This window comes from Adiantum capillus-veneris, chromosome 5 (assembly GCF_014529385.1).
Source record: "Adiantum capillus-veneris isolate H3 chromosome 5, ASM1452938v2, whole genome shotgun sequence".
Classification (NCBI taxonomy): Eukaryota; Viridiplantae; Streptophyta; class Polypodiopsida; order Polypodiales; family Pteridaceae; genus Adiantum; species Adiantum capillus-veneris.
Window position 1 is genome coordinate 131,364,381 of NC_140935.1, and position 23,596 is coordinate 131,387,976.

Sequence of the window (23,596 nt, forward strand, 5' to 3'; positions counted from 1 at the left end):
AACAAGAGTTATAATAGAGACATGTGCTTCTAGACCTATCTCAACACGGGACCAAAAGGAGAGATGGTTGCATCTAATAGGGGTCCAAAAGGAGATGGTCTATCAAAGAGAAATGTGCAATAAGTGCTTCTATACTTACCTCAGTAGGGGACCAAGAGGAGAGATGGTTACATCTCAATAGGGATCCAAAAAGAGGTAGTCTATCAAAGAGAAATGTGCATCTAATGGAGCTTAAAAGACCTTAGGGTTAGCTTCATTAAAGACCTCCAATGGCTAGTGTTAAAAGTCCTTTGACCTTAGGCAAGCTAGGGCTGAGCTTGAGGTGGGAACCCAACCTAAGCTTGAGGTGCTTGTCATGCTTGATGACTAAGGTGGTTGTCGTGCTTGATGACTAAGGTGCGTGCTTGATGACTAAGGTGCCTGAGGTGCTTGTCATGCTTGATGACTAAGGTACTTGAGGTGCTTGTCATACTTAATGAGGAAGGTGCTTGAGAAGCTTCCCATGCATGGGGGGTAAGATGCTTGAGTCAAAAAGAGACCCTACAAACTTAATGAGGAAGGTGCTTGAGAAGCTTCCCATGCATGGGGGGTAAGGGGCTTGAGTCAAAAAGAGACCCTACAAACTTATTGAGGAAGGTGTTTGAGAAGCTCCTATGCATGAGAGTCCCAAAGTTAGGGGAATCTTTGACTTAACCTTCCACTCACCCAAAGGGCACCCCTTTTTCTCAAAGGGCACATGGGACACATGTTAGACTCTCCCTATGCTTAACCACATGGTGTGCTTGAATGCTATTGGTTGGGATAAAGAGGGGTCCAATGAGCTTCTAGTTCCATCCAACAAATATCTAGATATCTTCAAGATCTCTCTCTCTCTCTCTAAGGGGTAAGGAGGACACTTGTCCAAAGACTACCCATGTACTTGAATGCATGTTGCATGTGATTGGCTAGGGGGAGAGGGGTCCAATGGGCTTGAAACATGTGTAAAATCCACAAATCGCCCCAAGCAAGCAACGGGGGTGTTGGGGGGATATACACCACTTGCACACTCATTTTTTGGAAGCAGTCTCACTTGGTAAAAGTGGAGGAACTGCACCTCCTTCTCCAAGCTTGTGATAAGTGAGAGCTTACACCGACACTCTTGGCTATGGAATGCAAATCCAACCAAGAGCCATGCTTCAATGCTTAAGCTTGCCAGCTTCTCCATCTTCATTACTATGCTATTATATATGCTAGCAAGAAGAGTGATGATAAGTGAGAAACTATTTCTTTCTCCTATGGAATGTTTCTTCTTCCTCTTCCTTATCCTCATTCCCCGCTAGCTCTCTCCACCTTCGAAGGTGTTTGAGGCCTTGGGGCTGAGGCTTGAGATAGTTAATGCTTTCTACAAATTTTATTTCATGTTTATGATGCACGAAGCTTTCCATCTTCATTGCATCACCTAGGTCACAAGAACACAAAGATTGTATTGTACCAAGTGTCTCTTGATGGGAGAAACTATAATACAAATGCCTATTGGAGGGGGGACCGGCTCCGTATGAATCCGGTCCTCAACTATTGTCATGTTCACTAAACTCTCTCTCTTGCAAAGTATTGTTCATGCCAAGTTAACTAAGTACCATGTTTATGTTGGTACCATCAACCAAGCTCACCCGCTATGCTCACAAAGTAATCTCACAGAAGTGCTTCACCTAATTCATAATTCCGCTACTCTCAAAGTTCATAGGCCATTTCCATTACATAGAGATTCAAGAACGATGCCAGTTAGCATTCCTAGTATGTTGTCTATGTTGTCCAACATAATGAGCTTGCTAGTTAGCGTGCTTAGTAATCCACCTAGCATAAAGAGTATGCTGGTTAACATTTTATGCTAGGTAACATACCTAGTATGCTCACTAGCATTCTGAGTATGCTATTTAACATAAGGTCTATGCTAGTTAGCATTCCTTGTATGTTGGGTGTATTGTTTAGCATAATGAATATGCTAGTTAGGATGCCTATTAATCTTACAAAGTATGTTGGTTAACACAATATATATTCTAATCAACACCCTTTATGCTAGTTAACAAGTTACCATCCTGGGTATGCTGATTTAAACATTGTCCATGCTAGTTAGCATACATCCTATGCTTGTTATCATACGTAATGACCTCTATGTGTTGGCAACACTTCTATTGTAAATCCAGATGCATCAACCAATGCCAAGGATGTGGATTTCTACCTTGTCAAGTGTAATGTAGCAAATGAGAAGGGGTACATCAATGAATGGAGCAATGTAATCGATAAAGGTCAGGGAGAGGAAACATTGCTTCATCACAATATTTTTCGCTCAACACCAGTGTCACCGACGCGTCATCAATGTTCTCACCACCATGGCTAGCCCTCCTCGGTTCAGACACAGCTACCTAGGTGCAATGACAACCACCAAGACGATTCAAACACTAGTATGTATAACATTGTTGGGAGGCCTCATGTCAAAGTAACCTAATCTTGTTGGATTTTTCATTTTTTAGGAGCAATTACAAATGAGCAGGAGTTTGTATGAGACGCACATGCAGGACAACGTACTTATACCTCCTCTCAATGAATGGGAAGGGAGGTCGAGCCATCCCAAGGACCACGTAATTATACCTCCTCTTAATGAATGGGAAGGGAGGTCGAGCTGTCCCAATGTGGTGTAACAGCACGTGGGTTGGAATGCAGGCGGATATTGTAGAGATGGCGGAGATTTAAATCCTCCTAACGCTTCGTCTCATGAGTGTTTGCTAGCCATAACCATCATAGTCATCTCTCTGTCTCTCTCTCTACACTTTGGAAAGAAAGTAGGCATAGAGATTCAAGAACGATGCCACCTCTCTATTTCTCTCTCTCTCTCTCTCTCTATCACACACACACATAGACATTGAATGTTTTCTCAAAATTAGAAGTTGTGAATGAGAAGTTGGTGAGGATTCAAGTCTTCCTCCACAAAAGTTAGATAGCTAATGGAAGGCAAGATGTGGGATAAGAACATGTTGATTGAAAGGCATTGCAACTATCTTCATTTGGATGCTTATGACTATTGAAGTGTTGAGAACAATTTACAAGTAGGGAGATTCGAATTTTTAAGCGGAGCTGTTGCAATTGACATCAACAACGATGTGAGGATGTGCTACCACATTTATCGACGTTACATTAGGTAGTTAGGTAGCATGTCATGAGTATGTTACTTAACATGCCTAGTAATCTACCTAGCATACATAGTATGGTGTTTATGGCAATATGCAATTCTAGTTAACATACCTAGTATTGTTAAGCATGATGAGTATGTTGTTTAACACAACGTTTATGCTAGTTAGCATTCCTAGTATGTTGGCTATGTTGTCCAACATAATGAGCATGCTAGTTATCATGCTTAGTAATCTACCTAGCATACAGAGTATGCTGGTTAACATTTTATGCTAGGTGGCATACCTAGTATGCTCACTAGCATTCTGAGTATGCTATTTAACATAAGGTATATGCTAGTTAGCATTCCTTGTATGTTGGGTGTGTTGTTAGCATGCCTAGTAATCTTACAAAGTATGTTAGTCAACACAATATATATTCTAATCAACACCCTTTATGCTAGTTAACATACCTAGTATGCTCATTAGCATTCTGAGTATGTTTAACATTATGTTTATGCTAGTTAGCATTCCCAATTATATCTTGGTATACTGTTTAGCATAATGAGTATGGCTAGCATGCCTAGTAACCTCCTAGCATCTAGAATATGCTAGTTAACACAATATGTATGCTAATTAACACCCTAGTAATCTTGTAGAGTATGTTGGTTAACACAATATGTATGCTAGTTAGCATACCTAGTATGCTGACTAGCATGTTGAATATGTTGTTTAACACAATATATATGCTAATTAATTCCCTTTATGCTAGTTAGCATGCCTAGTAAACTACCTAGCATACAAAGTATGCTAGTTAACACAATGTGTATGCTAATTAACACCATTTATGCTAGTTAACATACCTTGTATGCTCACCAACATGCTACATATATTGTTTAACACAATGTTTATGCTAGTTAGTGTTCCTAGTATGCAAACTAGCATCTTGAGTATGATGTTTGATGTAATGAGTATGCTAGCACACCTATTATTCTTGTTAGCATTTAGGGTACGCTAGTCATAACCTAATACATGCTAGTTAGCATACTTTTCATTCTACTTAGCATACATTATATGTAGTTTAGCATACCTCATGTGAGAAACAACACACTGATTATGCTTGTTAGCACAACTAGTGTGCTAGTTAGCATTGTGGGTATGCTGATCAGAACATTGTCCATGCTAGTTAGCATACATCCTATGCTTGTTATAATACCTAATCAGCTCTATGTGTTGGCAACACTTCTATTGTAAATCTAGATGCTTCAACCAATGCCAAGGATGTGGATTCTACCTTGTAAAGTGTGTTGTAGCAAAGGAGAAGGTGGAGAAGGGGTACATCAATGAATGGAGCAATGTAATTGATAGAGGCTCATAAGTTGTGCAAGGACTTTATTACAAGCAATTGGATGAGTACACCTTTAGGTTAGACCACAAGCAACCCATTTTCCACCTACTTTCACATCTATTGAGATGTATCAACATACCTATGGAGAACATCCCAAGGAAAAGGCAGGTGTACACAATCATCCAAAAATCTATGAAGCAATCTGTAATAGCATGCCCTTCAGTTTTTGAGTTATAACCAGTGGATTCTTAATATAATTCTTGCTGCAAATAATGCAGTTTTATCATAAAGTTGGTTTTGTGTCTCTTATGCATTGTATATACATGTCTTTGGTGTTTCTAACAACCAGTAATTGAGTATGCTAACTAGCATACAGACTATGCTAACAAGCATACATAGAATAACTAGCATCTATGCTACCTAGCATAACTGGGTATAGTAACTAGGTTAACTGGGTATGTTGGCTACCATAGCCACTATGCTAACTAGCATACATAGTAGCATTTATGCAAACCAGCATAAGTAGGTATGCTAAATAGCATAAGTGGGTATGCTAACTAAACACAGTATGCTAGCTACCATACCCCCTATGCTAACTAGCACACAAACTCTCCTAACTTTCATACTGACTCTGCTAACTAGCATAGATAGCATACTAGCATGTATGATGACTAGCATACACAAAAGTCTATTGACTAGCATAATTGTGTGTGCTAATAACTAGCACAGAAAGTACCATTCATGATGGTTAAAACTATCTATACTATTAGCAAACTGGGTAAGTCAACTAGCTTATTGCTTAGGGTTACTAGCTTACTGAGTGTGAAAAGCAACCCTCAATATGATACCATTGCATTCATATAATGTTAACAAGACCAGAAAGTATGCCAACATAGCACAAGGTATGGTCCCAAACAATACAATGGTACAAAATTTGTAAACATTATTATCTGGGATTAAAGTCAGAATAGGTATGAACATTGAAAAGGTGATCTCATCACGATATTACAAGTTTTCATCATAGTACATAATTTTACAAGTATGTGAAGAGTCTGGACTACTCTTCAAAATGGTTGTGCTACTTAGGGTGCTTGTACTTGTAGTACCCAGTGTGCTTGTGCTCCTAGATTTGTTGAGCCTTTGTTTCCTACATTGGACTTTGTTTCCTGCAATATGCCTTTTTCATATCTTTTTCAATGCAATGGCAACATTCATATGATGCAAAGGCATTGATTGTAGTTTCTCTTTCCCTGCAACACAATAAAGGTATCTAATGAAGACGTCATAAAAGACAAGAAAAAGTTGTTGAACTATTGCACAAACACGGAATTATGCCAACAACATTTTCTCCATTATATATAATCAAAGAGATACATGCCATAAGATGTGCAGCTTGCTATCACTACAAAAATCGGGCACAACAGAGAATAGATTTAGCATAGTTTCTTACAAGAGCATGAGAAAGTGGCTTTATTTTCACCTTTGGTAAGGTTGGTTAATTGGGGAAACACAAGCATCATCTCCGGGCTCTTCTGGATTTTGTTGCAGGCCACCTTTCCTCTTCAGCTTCACTTTGTTTACAAAACCCAGAGAGGGTTGTCATCACCGACCTCTTGCACATTTTGCCCGCTTTTAGCCCTCATAGCTTCCTCTTGAACACCCCTAACTATTTACTCTAAAGTACTTATTTCATCATAGCTGCATCGGGCATGGGTTTGGCATGACTGATCATGATGAAGTCATCATCGTCATCCATTTCTTTACTGTCTACAGCACCCCCGAGCAAGTTGTTAATTACAAAGAGTCTACAAAGCAGAAAAGGTTAATAGGGGCTAAAGAAGTTTCTTGCGGGACTTTGGTTTGGGAGGTTTAAGGTTGGGTGCTTGGAGGTTAGTCTTTTTCCGAGCAGATGAAGACTCCTTGGATTTTTTACCTCTTGGAGTAGGCTCTGGAGGCTTGGATGAAACCTTAGCTTTTTTCTTTGGTGTGGCGCGCTCTTCAGTGTTGCTCCTCTTTTTCCTACGCCCCAAAATCTCTGCACAAACCTCTGAAATAAGAAGTTCTGAGTCCTCATCAGACAAGTTCACTATTGTATCCTTTTCAATTGGCTTCTCAGATGATTTTCCAGTGTCCTCTACGTCCTTGTTCATTGCAGGATCTGGCTTCAGAGGCACCTCGGCTGACTTCTTGGATGCGTCACCTTGAGCTCCCACTACATCTGCTCTTTTTTCAGCCCTTTTTTCAGCCTTTTTGGTCCGGAGTGTCTTCACCTGCTTTTTTCTGGGATGCATTCTTATCCCCGCACCCACCACACATGCTATCAATATTGGGCTTGCGTGATGACCCAGCTTGGGAGTGTGCTACATAAAAGACAATGTAATAATACTCAATATTAAGTTATGTGAACATTCAAAGAGAAGAATGTTCCATAGAATATTACCAATTCCATCAACAGGAGATCCAAAGATGCCTTCCATTGGATCTTTCTCTGCAATTACATGGAGAAAAGAAACAAAATGGTCAAGAAATGAATCTACAATCAGCTTCATATCATAAGGTATAAAAACATCGATTACCTATACCAACATGCTCATCCATGTTTGCCTCTCCAGGTGCCAGCAGCTTTGAAGAATCTTTTAAAGGTTCCTCACATCCATGAAATAGACACTGGCCGGCAGACTTACATGCAGTTACAAAACAAAGTGGGTGGTAGGGATGTTGACACTGGAGCATGTAGACACCGGTAACAACAGTCTGCATGATAGACATCCCACAAGCAACACAATCACCTGCCAAGTAAATCCATGTGCAAAATGCACGCCTACCTTGTTGTTTGGGGGAGCTCCCTGATATACTTTGTGGTATAGTAGGAGACATTCTTCATACATTTCAGGCCTCAGCCCCTTTAAATGCATCTTCTCCTTTTGGTGGCGCTTGTAAAGCCATACACTAAGCCACTCCTCATTTGAGAAATCATCATCACATAGGAGTTTCGGATCCTGGCCAACCAAGCATAGCTCATATTCGGTATGAAAATCTTCCTTGGTGAAGCAAAATTTTGTTTGAGTGGATAAGGCCACTCGTGGTACTGTCCACCTCCCTGTAAAAACATATAAGAATGCATGTTAGTATGTAATGATCCATAATTAAACTTGTTTTATCAACAATAAGAAGTGGTTGAAATGATTTCTGCACCATTCTCAGTGGTACTGCAAAATTTTTAAGTGGTGGTGTACCACTAAATGGTTCTCAACCACTTAAAACTGGTTAGGTAACACTAAAAAGTCCTGCTACGCCACTATTTTCTAGCGATACATCCCCTTTTGGTGTTTCTTCACCACTTTAAAGTGGTGCTCCAGCACATAAAAGTGGGCTGAACCACTGTTCAGTTGTGCTACACCGATGTGAATTGTTGTACACAACTTAAAACTGGTGCTGCACTCCTAAAAAGTGGTGCTACACCAATAGAATGTGGTATCTCCTTGTAAAGCACTTAACCACCACTTTTAGCAAAGATGCAGAACTAACGATTATTGCACTTTTGTAAAGCATCACTAAAAAGTGGTTCTACAGCAGTGAAAGTGGTTGACCATCACACAACACCACTTAAATGTGATTTGAACCACAAAAAGTGGTGACCACCACTTTATTGGTGTTTACTACTTTATACCAAATAACGTTCAGGTTAAGAAGCACCACTTTTCAGTGGTCCTACACACTTTTAAGGTACCGAATAACGTTCTAGTTAAGAAGCACCACTTTATAGTGATGTTCACCACTTTATAGTGGTCTTCACCACTATAAACACCACTTAAATGTGATTTGAACCACAAAAAGTGGTGCTTCTTAACTAGAACGTTATTCGGTACCTTAAAAGTGTGTAAAACCACTGAAAAGTGGTGCTTTTTAACCTGAACGTTATTTGGTTTAAAGTGGTAAACATCAATAAAGTGGTATAGAGTGGTGCTTCTTAACTAGAACGTTATTCGGTACCTTAAAAGTGTGTAAAACCACTAAAAAGTGGTGCACCATCGTGATGCTTCACTTAAAAGTGATGCTTCACCACAAAATAGTTAGGGTTTTCCACTAGAAAGCGATGCACCCATTGTATCGCCAGTTTTTACTAGAACCTTACCTGTTTTTAGTGCTGCCCAGCACTTTAAAGTGGTCCAATATCACTTTTAAGAGATGGTGCACCATATCAGCATAACTATGTAGTGATGCAACCATGGTTTCTGCCCAACTTTAAAGGGTGCTGCAGGTGCACCACTTCAACACAGCCAAGCAGTGGTGTTGTACCCATAAAAAGTGGGGTTCACCCACTTGATATTTACTAGTGGTGTGCACACTACTTTTTCCTAATAAAGCAACACTTTAATTGAATCCATGGGGAAATACCTGCATCTAACCTGCTGAACATTTTGCTTCTTAGGTGTACCCTTGGGGGACTCGGAAGTTCTTTTTGTAGCATGCATGTGCAAAAAATTCAGAAATTTTACAAGACATAAAACCAATTTTAGAAATGCATGCATGATGCATCTAACCTGTTTTGATATGCGACTCCTGCGTAGAGCTCTTTCCCTTCCTACGTGTACCCTTGTCAGAGTCTGAAGGTCCTTTTGTAGCCTGATTCTTCATCCTGAAAAAATCACAAATGCCACATAGATAGAAGATCAATAGTTAAATGCATTCATGCTTGAAACTGCATGATGCATTCGTATAAGCATGCACACACAGTTGATAAAATCTGCATTCATGCTTCAAGCTGCATGATGCATTCTTATAAAGCATTCACAAGGGTGATCAATTAGATGTGCACAATGCATATACATTCCACAAATAAATTCTAAACTTACACATGCATCATTAATAGTTACAATCCATGATTATCTTGCCACCCAACAGAGGGCAGACCATATCGCCAGGGGTTGAAATTCAACCAACATTCGAGATAGAATGCGTCAAGCTACATGATGACACATACCTGTTGCTGCTGCAGGGGATTTTTACTGAAGTTGATGACCAGCCCAGCAAAAAGTACTCCTCCTGAATTTGCTTGCTGTTGTTGTGATGTTGCTGCTTGTTGCTTCGGCTAGCAGAGAAACGCAAAGGAGGGAGGAAAGAGGGAATCAAAAACCTTAATGGCGCTGGCGAGACAGAGAGAGGGGGGAGGAACGAGCGAGACAAAGTGAGAGGGACGAGACTCGAGAGAATATTTGCATTAAGTGCTTGAACGTACCTTGGGGTGATCATTAATGAGTAAGCGCTTTCACTTAGTACACGTCAAATTTTAACCCTTTTTTTCCATAAATTTTGAATTTAATCCCACTGTTTCAAACGCCTAAACCACCCATTTTCTCAACCCCAAAAACCATATACTATATAGTGGCAAAAGCGGTCCACCTATACATGCTTTCACCCTTAGTGCCAATAATAGCCTCTAAAGAGAGTAGTTCATCAATGTCTATGAATGAGAGATGATATGTGCAACAACCAATATCAATGATGGGATCAATCTATTATGCACAACCAAAGGTTATGCCATTATATTTCCTTAAACAATCAAGGGCCAAGATAGCCAATGGTAAGGCAACAATCATCAACTAAGGGGAGGCTTAGGATTGGCAATTGTCATAATCGTGAAATTGACGACCATTGGAAGAATGAATGTCCTCGTCTTGAGAGAACACTATTGTCACCAATAGTCTAGTGTTATGATTGTTGCAAGAAGGGCGAACACTTTCCAAATGCATGTCGTAAAACCCCTAATAATAAGGATAAAGTTGCAATTAACATGGTGGAAATTATTCCATCAAGAGAAAAAAACACACATGCCTTTGAAAGTCATAACAAGAGTTCAAGGAAAGCTTAAGGGGAAATAAATTTTTGAAAAGTTGGATGAAGCGAAACAATCATCTCTAAATAGGAGAATCCAAAAAAACAAAGCATCATGGAGGAAAATTAAAGAAGATGCAAGAGCCAAGAAGGCTGAGAAATTTCTAGAAAAAAGGGCTAAATCAACTAGTCAATACAAGAAAGAGGAATCCACTGACCATGCAAGGATTTAGTTTTGGTAGACGAAGCATTAGAACCTATAAAAGCTACACTAGAAGCACATCAGTAGGGTTACTAGTTGAGCAAAATTTGGAAAAAAAATGGAAATAGTACTCAAATCCCAAGCTTGAAGCTTATCAAAAGCTGGACCAAATTATCCAAAATCTTTTGGACATGAAAAAGAAGGACCATCTACACTAGTTAAAACAAAATGAAGTAACTCAAAAACTAGTGAAAAAGCGGACAAAATACAAGAAAAAAGCTTGAGTTCATGAGACAACCATCTCTTATTGTGCTGAATATGGTGGAAGATTGGCATAATTATCTATGGGATGCAGTGAGAGACTCAAATAATGGTAGCTAGAGTTTAGGATCTACACCATTTGCAAAGTTATGTTTAGAACATCCACCCATGGAAGTGGACATGCAATATTTATATAGAGATTGGGGTTTGGGAAAACCGAGAACTTCAAGAGAAAATTTACTCTTAAAACACCACCATCATTCCTAGGTGAGCTTGAAGAAAAGTCTTTAGTTTGTACAACAAACCAAAGTGATGAAAGCCAAGGAGAATTTGAATATTGGAAATTTGCATTGTATAATGTCCACAAAAATAAATTTCATGTTAACATTGGGAGAACTACTAAATCTTAGAACTAACCTATGGAGCAACTTACATAAAACTTTTGATAAAATGGAAACGAAGGGTCTAACTCAAGAGCATGTCGAGGAACTAAAACAAAAATAGTCTTAAAAAGAAAAACTGTAAGTTTTGTTCTAGTGAACAAAGAAGGGGACTATTGTGAGGCTAAAGAGAGAAACACCACGTTGCCTATACTACATAGTGGGGCTAGAATTGCCATTGACACCAAGAAAGTGTAGGGATCTTGGGGTAAACCCAATGCTAGAAAGACACATATGAAGCTACAACTTGCAGATGGAAAAGTGGAAAGACGACTAGGATTTCTAGAAGGTGTATAGTCAATTCTTGTGGCATTGACTATTAGCAAACTTTTGAATTGTGCATTTTGGAAAGAAATCCAATCAAGATGTCATATTAGAAAAAGAAATTATGAGAGAATTGTCACTAATTCAAAACTTGGGATATAATTATGTATACCTCAAAAAAGTAGGATCAATCAATGTTCAATTTAGAAGATCATCCTTTCATAGATGTGTCAAAAACTCCTATTCAAGAATTTGATTCATATTTGCACTAGGTACAAACCTACCTTCATAATTATATGCGAAACCACAACTTTGGATGTGTGGTGCTTTAGAACATGGTAGCTTAATGAGAGAAAATTGTATCCTAGATTGGGAAGTGGAGGATGAAGCATATATTCCAAAGCCATTCCTTGATCACTTATTCAAGAAATTTGAATGGACTCATATTTTGGCGATAATGGATACATGTGTGAATGAATCCACTCCTACTACATTTTGCGATGAAGAAGGTTATGATATGATCCCAATTTAATTGGTGTCAGTGATACATGAGAGCCAACATGAAAAGGAGATACCTGCATTCATGCTACAAGAAAAAATTTCCATCAATGACTTGTATGGGCAAGAAGAAGAGGTTTAATTTACCTTTTATGATGTTGCACATGAGATAGAAGAGGATCTTATCACTTTTAGTGGCTCCAATTCAAGAATGCAATGCTCAAGGGTGTGCTTGCTGGCAAGAAATGGGAGAATTTTTTTATTATTTTTTGAACAAATGATGCAGATAAAAAAAGAATTACAAAAAGAAACAATAGGTTTTTAAAAATAAGAACACACACAATACCTGCCATGAGAGTTGAATACTCATTTTCTTGTAAGGCAAAGGATTGTGTCAAAGACAAAATAATTGAGTGTTGTTTGTCACACAATAGAGAACCCGGAAAGGACTCAAATGAGAAAATGAAGTAAAAAAAGAAACCTAAGAGGGCAATTGAGGTTGAAAGTGAACTTAAACTTTCAAAAACTAAGTAAAGAGTAAAATATAGAAAATTTGAAAAAGACGTTGAAAGAGATAGAGACAACACAAATAGAGTTCGATAAAGATACGCCAAGTGATGTGATTGTACCATCCCATTAGTAGAAGTATATACTTCGAGACATAAAGATTGTGATTCAAAAACCTATGAGGGAGTTGAAAGAGCTTGGGAAATCTTATGATGGCTTAGAAGATGATAAAAAAATAGATCTTTTCCTACCAAGTGAAGATCCTAAGCTGGCATACATTGCTATAGACTTATCTCCAAAGGAAGAAGAGATTCTTATCAAAACCCTAAAGGAATGTATAGATGTATTTCATTGGTCGTACAAATAATTAAAGGGGTAGATCCAAACATATATCAATACACAATCCCTATGTGAGATGACATTAGGACAAAGACCTTATACTTATAATGAGACCTTTGGTAAGAAGATTAAAGAGGAAATTGAGAAATTCCAAACTGCAAAATTCATCTATGAGATTGAATATATAGATTAGGTTCCACCAATCGTGATTGTACCAAGAAAAATGGCAAACTTTAATTTTGTGTAAGTTTCAAAAAGGTGAATGTAGCTACCATTATGGATAATTATCCACTTCCCATCACAAAACATATCCCGAAAAGAGTAGCAAGCAAAAAAAAGTATAACTGTTTGGATGGTTTTTTGAGGCATGACTACCAATTGATTGGGGAGGGGAAATTTTTGCTCACATGGTCATGCTATTTGGATTGATCAATATTTTGGCTACATTCCAAAGGCTCATGAGTTATTCTTTCAAAGAATACCCAAGATTTTTCTTAGAATTTTATATGGATGGCCTCTTTGATTATTCTTCTTTGTGGGGAGATATCACTTTGATCACCTAAAAAAGATCTTGAACAATTCTACCTATATAAAATTTGTTGACTCTTGAGGTGTGTTTACGATGAGAAAAGGTAAAATTTTAGGACATATAGAGTAAAAAATTGGGATATGGACTGCTTTTGAGAAGATCAAGGCCATCATCTCCGTATCAAATTTTTTCTTGACATTAACATTTAAAATATATAAGTCACACCTTGACCAAGATGACACACTTAAACGAGTTTGCTATCGTGTTGTCCTCTCATCCTAGTGATGGGAATTTCAATCCCAAGTACGGGAGGGCTGGGCATCATAAGATTTATTTTTCACAAGATTAGTTTTCGCTAATCAGCAAGCCCTGATCCAATGCAAGGCACCTTTTGCATGGGGATTTATGATCCCATATGGCAAACAAAGACATCAGTGGATCACACACACACACACACTTTCCCATCCTCTTATGTAGGCCATAGTGGCTTTTCATTGTGTAATAAACATTCATCAACATATGCAATTGCATGCATATAGTAGTTGCTATACTCTACATAGTTGCTCCTTTCTGCATTTCCATTACTTGAAACCTTCACAAATTCCTTTGCTTCATCTACTTGCAACAATGCAAGGAGTAAAACCACTATGCAACAATCGGAATTGAACTCGAGTGTTTGCATAGAATATTTAAAGCCCTCTGCGCTAACCAACCCACCCATGATGACCTTGTTGTCAACTTTGTAATGCCTTCAATATAAACAAATTCCTTCTTTTTGTGCTCTTACAACCCCCCCCCCCCCACCACCCCATCCAATCGCATGGATCGCTTGCATGGCCGACGCATGCACATACATGTTGCATGCTCTTGTGCGCCACGTGGATCGCTCGCGTACCATCTGACAACCCTTTCCTTTTCCTATTTGATCACCAAGGTGGCATCTTCCAAGATTTTCACTAATCAACCCTCCCAAAAATCAACCAAATACCTTGCTATACTCTTGATAAATCCATTATCTTGCTAGATTTTTGTAACTAACGAAAAAAGAGAAAAGTCTAAAGATATAATATGAATGAAAAACTTAAAATTCCAAAGCCACTTATATAACTTATAATAGTTTCCTTTGACTTTCCATTCTCTCTCTCTTTCAACTTCCATCGCGGGGGGGGGGGGGGGGGGCTAATTACACCTGCATGTATAAGATAAATCCTTTCCCTTCGTGTATTTGAGTGTATACATTATGTGTATTTAACTTGCGTATAAGGAATCGACAAAACCATGACTCAATGGATGTGTATATTTAAGTATGAATGCATGTATATGAGAGTGTATGTTTAAGTTTGTACACATGTTTAACTTGTGTACAAGGAATCGACAAAAACATGACTCAATGGGTGTGTATATTTAAGTATGCATGCATGTATATGAGTGTACAATGTAACCAAGTGGCTATGTCATGATGGTAGAAGAGTGGGATTTGCACCCAACGAGAGAGAGAGAGAGAGAGAGAGAGAGAGAGAGAGAGAGAGAGAGAGAGAGAGAGAGAGAGAGAGAGAGCACATTCCAAGTTCACAATAGACCATTTAAATTTGCTAGAGCTGTTTTTTAAAACCTAGGTTTACCTACATTTTCAGCTAAGCAAAAAGAGTTTTTGTGAGATGCAGCACTGGATTCACCCTGGAGTAAATGTAATCTCTCTTGAAAATTTTACAATATTGATTGTTCATTCTCACTCATGTAGTGCAAAGAAAAATGCAATTAGCATGATCCCACTCAAAAAATTTGAGCATTGCCATATCAACTTGAGATAATGAGACCTCTTACCCAAGGCTATCATTACAGAATCATGCATCAAAAAATTGTTAAAGAAGGTTTCCTCATGCACCCAAAGATGATATTACTCTAATTGGACCCACAAAATGATGGTAGAGACGCACTAGTCAATCAACATTGCCCACTGCCAAAATGACCAACAATGAAATCCACACATGCTCGCATCTCCCATTTTGTAAGCATCAGATTGAAAAGAATATCATTTCAATTCAACCTTAATTTTGAAGTTCACAATGTGGGTGTTATTGCCATAAATCACTATAAGTAACTTGCAATTTTGCATAAATCCTATTTGTTGAAATAGTTTTCTTTTAAAGGTGAAGGCCACAACCTCTAACAATTTTATCCTCCATCCACCAAGCTTACTAGATTGGGCATGGATATGGTAGAGCACTTGCATCCTTTATTTGGCCTGCATAAAGAAGCCTTAAAAACAAGGGATTAAGGAGTGCATTGATAGGATTTTGACCTCATAATCTGAAGTATGGACTCATCAAAATCTTCCTTAGTTGGATATGTGTAACTCCTCGGACTACGATCATTGAAAGTACAAGCATGGGAACTACTTGCCCCTATATATGCATCGGGATTCAGTGCCCAATTCTTGTTTATCTACTTCTCAAAAATTGTGGAGTGGTTATCTTTCCTGCCCTACTAACAAATACTTCCTACTGGGAGCTTTGATATTTTATTTTGAGCAAGCATCGAAAGGAGTGCAGCCTTCAAGCTTCGAACACGCACGGTACCCCCCTTCCAGGCTATAGTTTTGTCATCATCGACCCTCAGCACTATCTCACACGGGCATGGGTTGGATAGGATCAATGGCCCACGCCATTTTTGGGGAGCGCGGGCATCGTGGACCGTTGATCTCACGGCGCGCCTGAATTTCCTAGTTTGCCCGAATTTACTAAAGCTGACCCAAATTTACACAACGAGGGACGGGTTTATCATAAAAGAAACCTTTCTCCCATTGCTTTTAACCAAGGTGATAGGCTTGCAAAGGTGGCGTCCGGGGTTCAAGTCCAGGGGATGAGATGGGGAGAGGGGGTGGGGACGCCCGAATTTACAAGTTTTGGTGCGCCCGAATTTGCCCGTTTTCCCGAATTTACAAAAGTCGCATCAGACGGCTCATATCATCAGACGGATCATATCGAACCCGATCCCCAAAATGGGTGTGGGCCATTGCTCCCATCCATCCCATGACCGTGTGAGATAGTGCGGAGGATCATCGACCTGACTAGTAAGGCAGCGCGCCTTCAATGCTTATATATGTGCGCACGCAGCTTCTCGCTGCTCATAGCATGCCACCTCTCGCTTGGTGCCCTCTCAGCCTCCTACTTAAGCTTGTCTTCTCCGATAACCACCATCTGGAACTACGGCTCCTTGTTCGTCTTTGACCCTAAAGGCATGATCTTTCTTGATTCTGAGTAATACCCCCTACATTTAAAATCTAAAGAAGAAGAAGTTCCCAAGATCACTACTCCAAGTTGACAAAGAATCACATGTGGTCACCTGCCAAGATCACTAGTCCAAGATAAACAGAGGCACATAGCAAGGCGAAGGAGATCATTCCCCTGCGGCACTCAAAAAATTTCATGCTTTTCTCCCTTCTCCTCTATGGCATGTTTTATGCAAAATATGCGAAAAGGCATAAAATACTGCTACAAAGATCAATGTCGCCTTGAATATGATGGATAGATATATCCAATGTGGATCAGTAAGGCATCTAAGGACTCTTAGAGAGCCTTCCCGTAGGTCCGCTAAAAGCACTTCTCATAGAGAGGCCCTCCAAAGGTAGAGGCCTGTTAAGCGGCACGCTCCCATCCCATACTTGGGAAATTTTCCACCAACAGACTGCTCGATGCCGGTCACTGTGTGAGTGTTCCAGTCCACAAGTAGCTGCAGACACCCAGTAGCGGGCTCTAGCCAGTTTCGGAGGCAGTTCAAGCATCTAGAGGGTGGTTGAACTACCCCCCAAGTCGGAGGAAAAATTGCCTTGTACCTTTTTGTAGCGGCGCTTTGAGCTGTGTATGGGATCATTCCAAAATCCAGAAAGGGTCGTTAACAGTGCTTTGAGTTGGCCTATGAGAAGGCCCTCTTACTCTTTTGTCCAATCGATAGCTATCCAAACCTTTTTAGGCTCTTCTCCAGATTAACAATATCCACCTCTCTCTCTCTCTCTCTCTCTCTCTCACACACACACACACACACACACACACACACACACACACACACACACACACACACACACACACACACACACACACACACACACACACACACACACACACACACACACACACACACACACACACACACACACACACACACACACACACACATAGAGGTCAACCCTCCCTATTTTGGGATGACAGAAACTATATCACACATGTACCTTGATTAGTCTCAAGGGCTGAGTTCAGCCTTTCAAAGACCATGTTCACTGCCTTGGCAACACATCCTCAGGCGACACATGCCCAAACAGGTGTTGAATATGATACAATGTCTGAGTACAAAAAAGAGTTTTACTACGAGCTACACAGCTAAACTCTTTGGGGCTGTGTAGGGGGGATGAGAGCTGATACAATGGGTGATACAAATCAACAAAGGTAAGTGGATCAAAATCAGCGAGATCCCTCATTGGTCGCTAGCGAATCTCATCAATATCCTCCATGGTCAAGACTCTGACTGGGCGTCTTGCATGTCAAGCTAGAGTGATCCGGATCCTCTATTGCAACCTCCGTCAATGCTGTGAAGCCCTCGGAGGTTGTGGGCACTTGGGATCTCGCTAGCTCACTTGCTCGATCAATCAACATACCTCTGGTGTGGGTGAAATCTGAACTCTGTTGTGACAAATGTTCCTCTAGCTGCCCGATGGCTAGTGTGAAGAAATCTGTGATCCGCCTCTGAGACTAGCTCTCCCCTGGTGTCCTCAACAAGCTCTCTCTATATCTATGCAGCTCAAATAAAAACAGTCCTAGACATCTCTGGTCCTCATATCTCATGACTCTAGAAAGTGGTCCAAAACCCTCTTTGAACAAGCAATGAAAGCGGCAATGTATCTCATAGTACACTGGGCAATGACATATGTAGTGCAGCTTTGTCTCTAGTTCTATATGGCATAAGCAACATATTCTGGCCTCTGTTGGTACTCGAAATCTGTTAGTCTTGATTTGAAGCTGATGCAAGGATGTGCGTATCTGGCCAATAGCACACGGTATCCCATGAGATAAGTGTGTATCCATGTATCAGGGCCTAGTCACAAAGCCGTCCTCCATGAGATGGAGAAGATGCTCTCTATAGAAAGCTATCTTCGTGCCCAACTCCTGTATCAGTTGTATCCCTCTCCTCCTAGTATCTAGCTGAACTGAATCCTAACGCATGAGTGATCTTTGTCCGTGTGAGAGATAGGGAGGTGCGTCCAATGAGTAGTGGAATGGAGGCAATCGTCCATGCTGAAACCATGATGTCATCTACCCATACCAGCATGATGTATCACCTTGCAGGGCTAGTTGTCAAGAGGACTCAAGGGTTAGCTGAGCATATCTGTCTCTGGGGAGATCCCATAAACTGTGCATAAAGGAGACTCATCTAGTAAGTGCCTCGCCGACGAGGGGAGGGGCAGCTAGCTTGGCTTGAATAATCTCATGGGGCACTGAAGCCTGTGCCCGAATCATGAGAGAAATCATCATGACTAAAGGCCTCTCCATACATCTATGCTACCAGATATGCCCTTTGTTCGAGGTTCCTGAAATTGCACCTGCGAACACATCCTCTCCGATCCTCCTAAGGTTGCATAAGCTCTACTCCACTGTCTCCCAACCATATGTAAATGTGGGTGCTGACTTCCTGACCCACTGAGGTGTGGTGTTAAACACCATAACCTTGGTTTTGCCAAGGTTAATAGACAATCCACTATCATGGGCAAATGCATGTAAACCATCTAAGTGCCGTTGCATCCCCTCTAGAGAGCTAGAAATCAACACAATATCATCAACCTATAACAATAGTGGGTTCCATGTCCCTGCCAACTGCGCTCCTCTATCACCATCTGTTTCAATGTAATCACAAACCTCATCTACATACATACCAAATAGTGTTAAGGATAGCGGGCAACCTTGGTTCAACCCAATAGTGGAGTAAACCAAATCAAAGCCATGATCCCCCAGATCAACTCTGTAGGCAGCCCCATCTCCTACAATCTGTGCACCAGTCTAGCTCTGGGCACTGTGCCAAAATCTTTGCGGAAATCCACAAAGCTACAATAGAGCCATCTCCTATGTGATCTCCCCTCTCCAAAAATGGTTTTGAGTGTCAAAATGTGATCAAGAGTAGAGAAACCCCTCTTGAAACCTGCCTGTCCTGCAGCACATGCACCCTCTTTCTTTGCCCATCTACTCAATTGTTGCTCATATGCATACAACCATGCCAATGTGTGTCCAATCATGATAGTGCCGTAGTTCCTAGGCTCCATAGGGTGCCCTGACTTGACGATAGGTACAATAGTAGACAAACTCCAAGTATCAAGTAGGCCCTCACACATAGCTCGGTAGAACATCACAGCTAGAAACTCTGCAAGCAGATTTCTGGCATGTATAAAATGCTCTGCTACTAGGCCATCATGATCATATGCTCTCCTGGTTCTCATGTCAATGGCCTTCTTTAACATTCGGCGGTAAAGCAAGCACGTGTGTGGGCATGGCTCTGGAGGATCCGGAGGAGGTGACTGCCTCGAAACTGTGTATAGGGATGATGCATAGTGACCCCAGACCTCCGTGGAAGTGATGGCTCGAGGGGGAGAGTGCCCATTTGGGGGGGGGGACAAGAACAAGAACAAGAGAATTTTAACGTCAGAGAGAGAGAGAGAGAGAGAGAGAGAGAGAGAGAGAGAGAGAGAGAGAGAGAGAGAGAGAGATGAAATGAAATGTTAAGGTCTTCTAAAGGCCAAAGTGACCTATGAGACCAAAGAGTTACATCATGGTGGACCTCACTGATACTCACATATCCACCTGCAAACATGCTGTTCATATCCACCTGCAAACAGTAAATAGTACCTTAAGTTGTAATATCAAAACTTTGAAGTTCATCACCCAAATAAATAGTGTAAACAAAAGATGTTTTACCCATGAACAGAACAACATATCTCAATATTCGCACTTTTGTCATCTCTTGCAACACCCAGATGGCACCCAAAAAGATCAAGAAGCCTGTATATAAATAATGAACGTGTCATGAGTACATATCATAAATGATGTTGTTTTTATGCTAATTGGACCAGGGCAATGTAATAATTATTGAGCTTGAAGGAGTCTACTGCAGTACCAATACAAAGGCAGCAAAGAAACCACTGTTCTTGATAATCATCGAGAGCAGAAATCCAAAAACGGAGAGAAATCAGATTATGATGGTGGTATCCATCTATTAAATGGCAAGGCCAACATAACAAGAAAAAAAATTGTAGAAACGCCAAGAAAATACTTATACTTTTGGCAATACATAATACAACGATCAAAGCAGCAACTTTTGGCAATACATAATACAGCGATCAAAGCAGGCTGCAGCAATTCTTGCTGACAAAGGATCTATCGAAGCGAGAACAAGTACCATCCCCCAAAATGATGATCCAAGGTCAGACTAACAAATACTGTACAAACGATGTGCATCAAAGTCAAAGCCAATACATCCAGCATGCAAAATTATCCAGGGCAACCCGCCATGAGTGATTGTTGCACCACCTTCATTTGCATCAACCTTGATTCCCTCAACCTGCCAAAATTCCCTTCAAGTCTCAATCACATGCAGTCAACTAGCATCATTCCAAATCAATCCTCTTTCCACAACACACTGAACATTAGTACGGCACTAAGCCTTTTCAACCATTATTGTCACTTCCTAAAGTACACGACTGATGGGAAAACTTCCCTTCAGCAAGTAAAAGATTTCCAGTCAACTGTAAAATTGACGTAAAACCGCCTGCAGCTTTTGTGCAAAATGGGATAAACGTAGAAATTTACATTTGACACAAACAAAATTGGCCCTCCCCTATTACACAGCAAACACAAAGAAATTGCCCTGTTGGCCTTGTTGTAGGTGAGTTCTTGATATCATACCAAGGTAAGAATTTTCCTACACGATACATCAACAATGATCCTAGATTATACTGAAAACTGTTATCAGCTTGAAGGGAGTCAAAACTGGTGTACTCCATAACTTTAAAAAAAAAAAATGCCACACCGCAAAAGGTCAAGCACATACTCTCAACGAAAGAAATAGACAATGCTTAATGGGTCAACTTACAGCAAGAATCACAAATATGAAGGCACCAACAGTTGCTATGAACACAACCTGGCTATGATTGCAGTAGTCTTGAAGCTTCCAAGTAGACATTGCCAGATTCTGCTGCCTAATACAAGGAGTGAGGAAGCAAGGTTAGCAGCAACTACGAGAGATGACACGGCCACCAAAAGAGTTTTGGGTGCACATGCCGATAATAATGGCAGAGGCACAGACACCGAAGATGTTGATGACTACGAGATGTTGGAAGAAGACAAACTACATCATCTATCGGACACGATGGATGCTGGCAATCCATGGTGTTTAAAAATCTGAGATATGAAGAGAGTTGAGATTTGGTGTGCCTTAATAGTCTTTTTGATAGGAATAAAGTGTGCTTGCTTGCTAAACATGTCGACTATTGTCCATATTCTCGTATTCCCATGGATAGACTTGGGTAATCCAAAGATAAAATCCATGGATATACTCTCCCATGGTGAATTTGGGATAGGCAATGACTAGAATAATCCAGATTTCTTCCCTCTATCATACTTGGTATTTTGGCATACCGCACATTTTGAAATATACTCTTGTATGTCCACTTTCATGGTAGTCCAAGAGAAATACGTCTCTACTTCTCGGAGAGTAGGTTGAATGCCTCTATGCCACGCATAGGGAGGAGCATGGGTTTCTTACATGACTTTCTCACGAAGGGAGTGGGTAACACATAGCCTATTGCCATGGAGAAGATAACCATCCTGCAAGGTGAATGGTTCCTCTTTCTTCCCTAAAGCAAGGGCTAGCATTATGTCTTTAAAGTCAGGGTCAGTAGCATACTCATCTATCATAGAGGATAGATCATTGTGAGTTGCTATAGACACCGCATTAACTTTTGGTCGTTGCATCAGACACTTGAGTGTGCTTACTAGCAAAGTGAGCAATATGAAAATAAAATTGCAAAAGAAAATTTACCCACCTCATTTGTTTGTCGGAAAGCTTGGTTTGTGTCATGAAGTACTTGAGACTTTGGTGGTCTGTTCGTAAAATAAATGGAGTTCCTAATAGGTAGTGCTTCCATGTGTCTAGGGCATGTAGAATAGCTAAAAGCTCTTTCTCACAAATGGCCAAGACCCGTTCATCTGTGTTGAGCCTTTGGCTTTCATATGCTATGGCATGCCCTTCTTGAAGCAAGACTGCTCCAAGGCAATCACCACAAGCATCACATTGGACCTCAAATGGCGTTGACTTATTGAGTTTCCCAAGCTCAATAAGAGGAGACCAGGAGGTAAGCATAAGAATTGGTAGACAAAGGGATGGTGAGGCATAGCTCCTCTCCCTTTTGTTCTCCAATCTTTTTAGTGCAAAAGAAAGATGGTACATATCGTATGTGTGTGGACTATCGAGCACTAAACCATATCACTATTAAAAACAGATTTTCCGTGCCTCGGGTAGAAGATCTGTTTGATAAACTACAAGGTTCTACCTACTTCAGTAGGATTGACCTTAAAAGTGGCTATCATCAAGTAAGGATAGTGGATGAAGATATCCTAAAGACCACGTTTCATACAATGTTTGGCCTTTATGAATATCTAATCATGCCTTTTGGCTTGAGTAATGCACCAGCCACGTTCAAACGTTTAATGGAGAAAATTTTTAGGTCCTATCGCAAATTCATTGGAGTGATCTTTTGATGATATCATCAAAGAACACCAGCCACATTCAAACGTTTAATGGAGAAAATCTTTAGGCCCTATCGCAAATTCATTGGAGTGTTCTTTGATGATATCATCATCTATTCCAAGTCCTTGAAGGAACACAAGTAACATCTCCAAGTGATTTTTCAAGCATTGACGGAGAACAAGCTTTTTCTCAATAAAAAAAAAAGCAAATTTTTCTTCAAGAGATTCAATACTTAGGTCATATTATCTCTCAAGATGGTATCCGTATGGATCCATCAAAGTTGGAGGTAATAAAAGCATGGCCTAATCCAAGGAATCTACATGAGCTAAGAAGCTTTATTAGTATGTGTGCATATTATAGATGCTTCATAGCAAAATTCTCTCTAATAGAAGGACCATTACGTGACTTAACAAAGGAGAATGTTAAGTATTCATGGATTGCTAA

At 40.2% G+C, this 23,596-nt stretch overlaps 1 pseudogene; it reads right to left on the reverse strand.

Moving 5' to 3' along the window:
- LOC147458123 (uncharacterized) overlaps nt 1–21,586 on the reverse strand; it is a 66,787-nt pseudogene extending 45,201 nt beyond the window's left edge.
- Nucleotides 21,587–23,596: the final 2,010 nt, after the last annotated feature.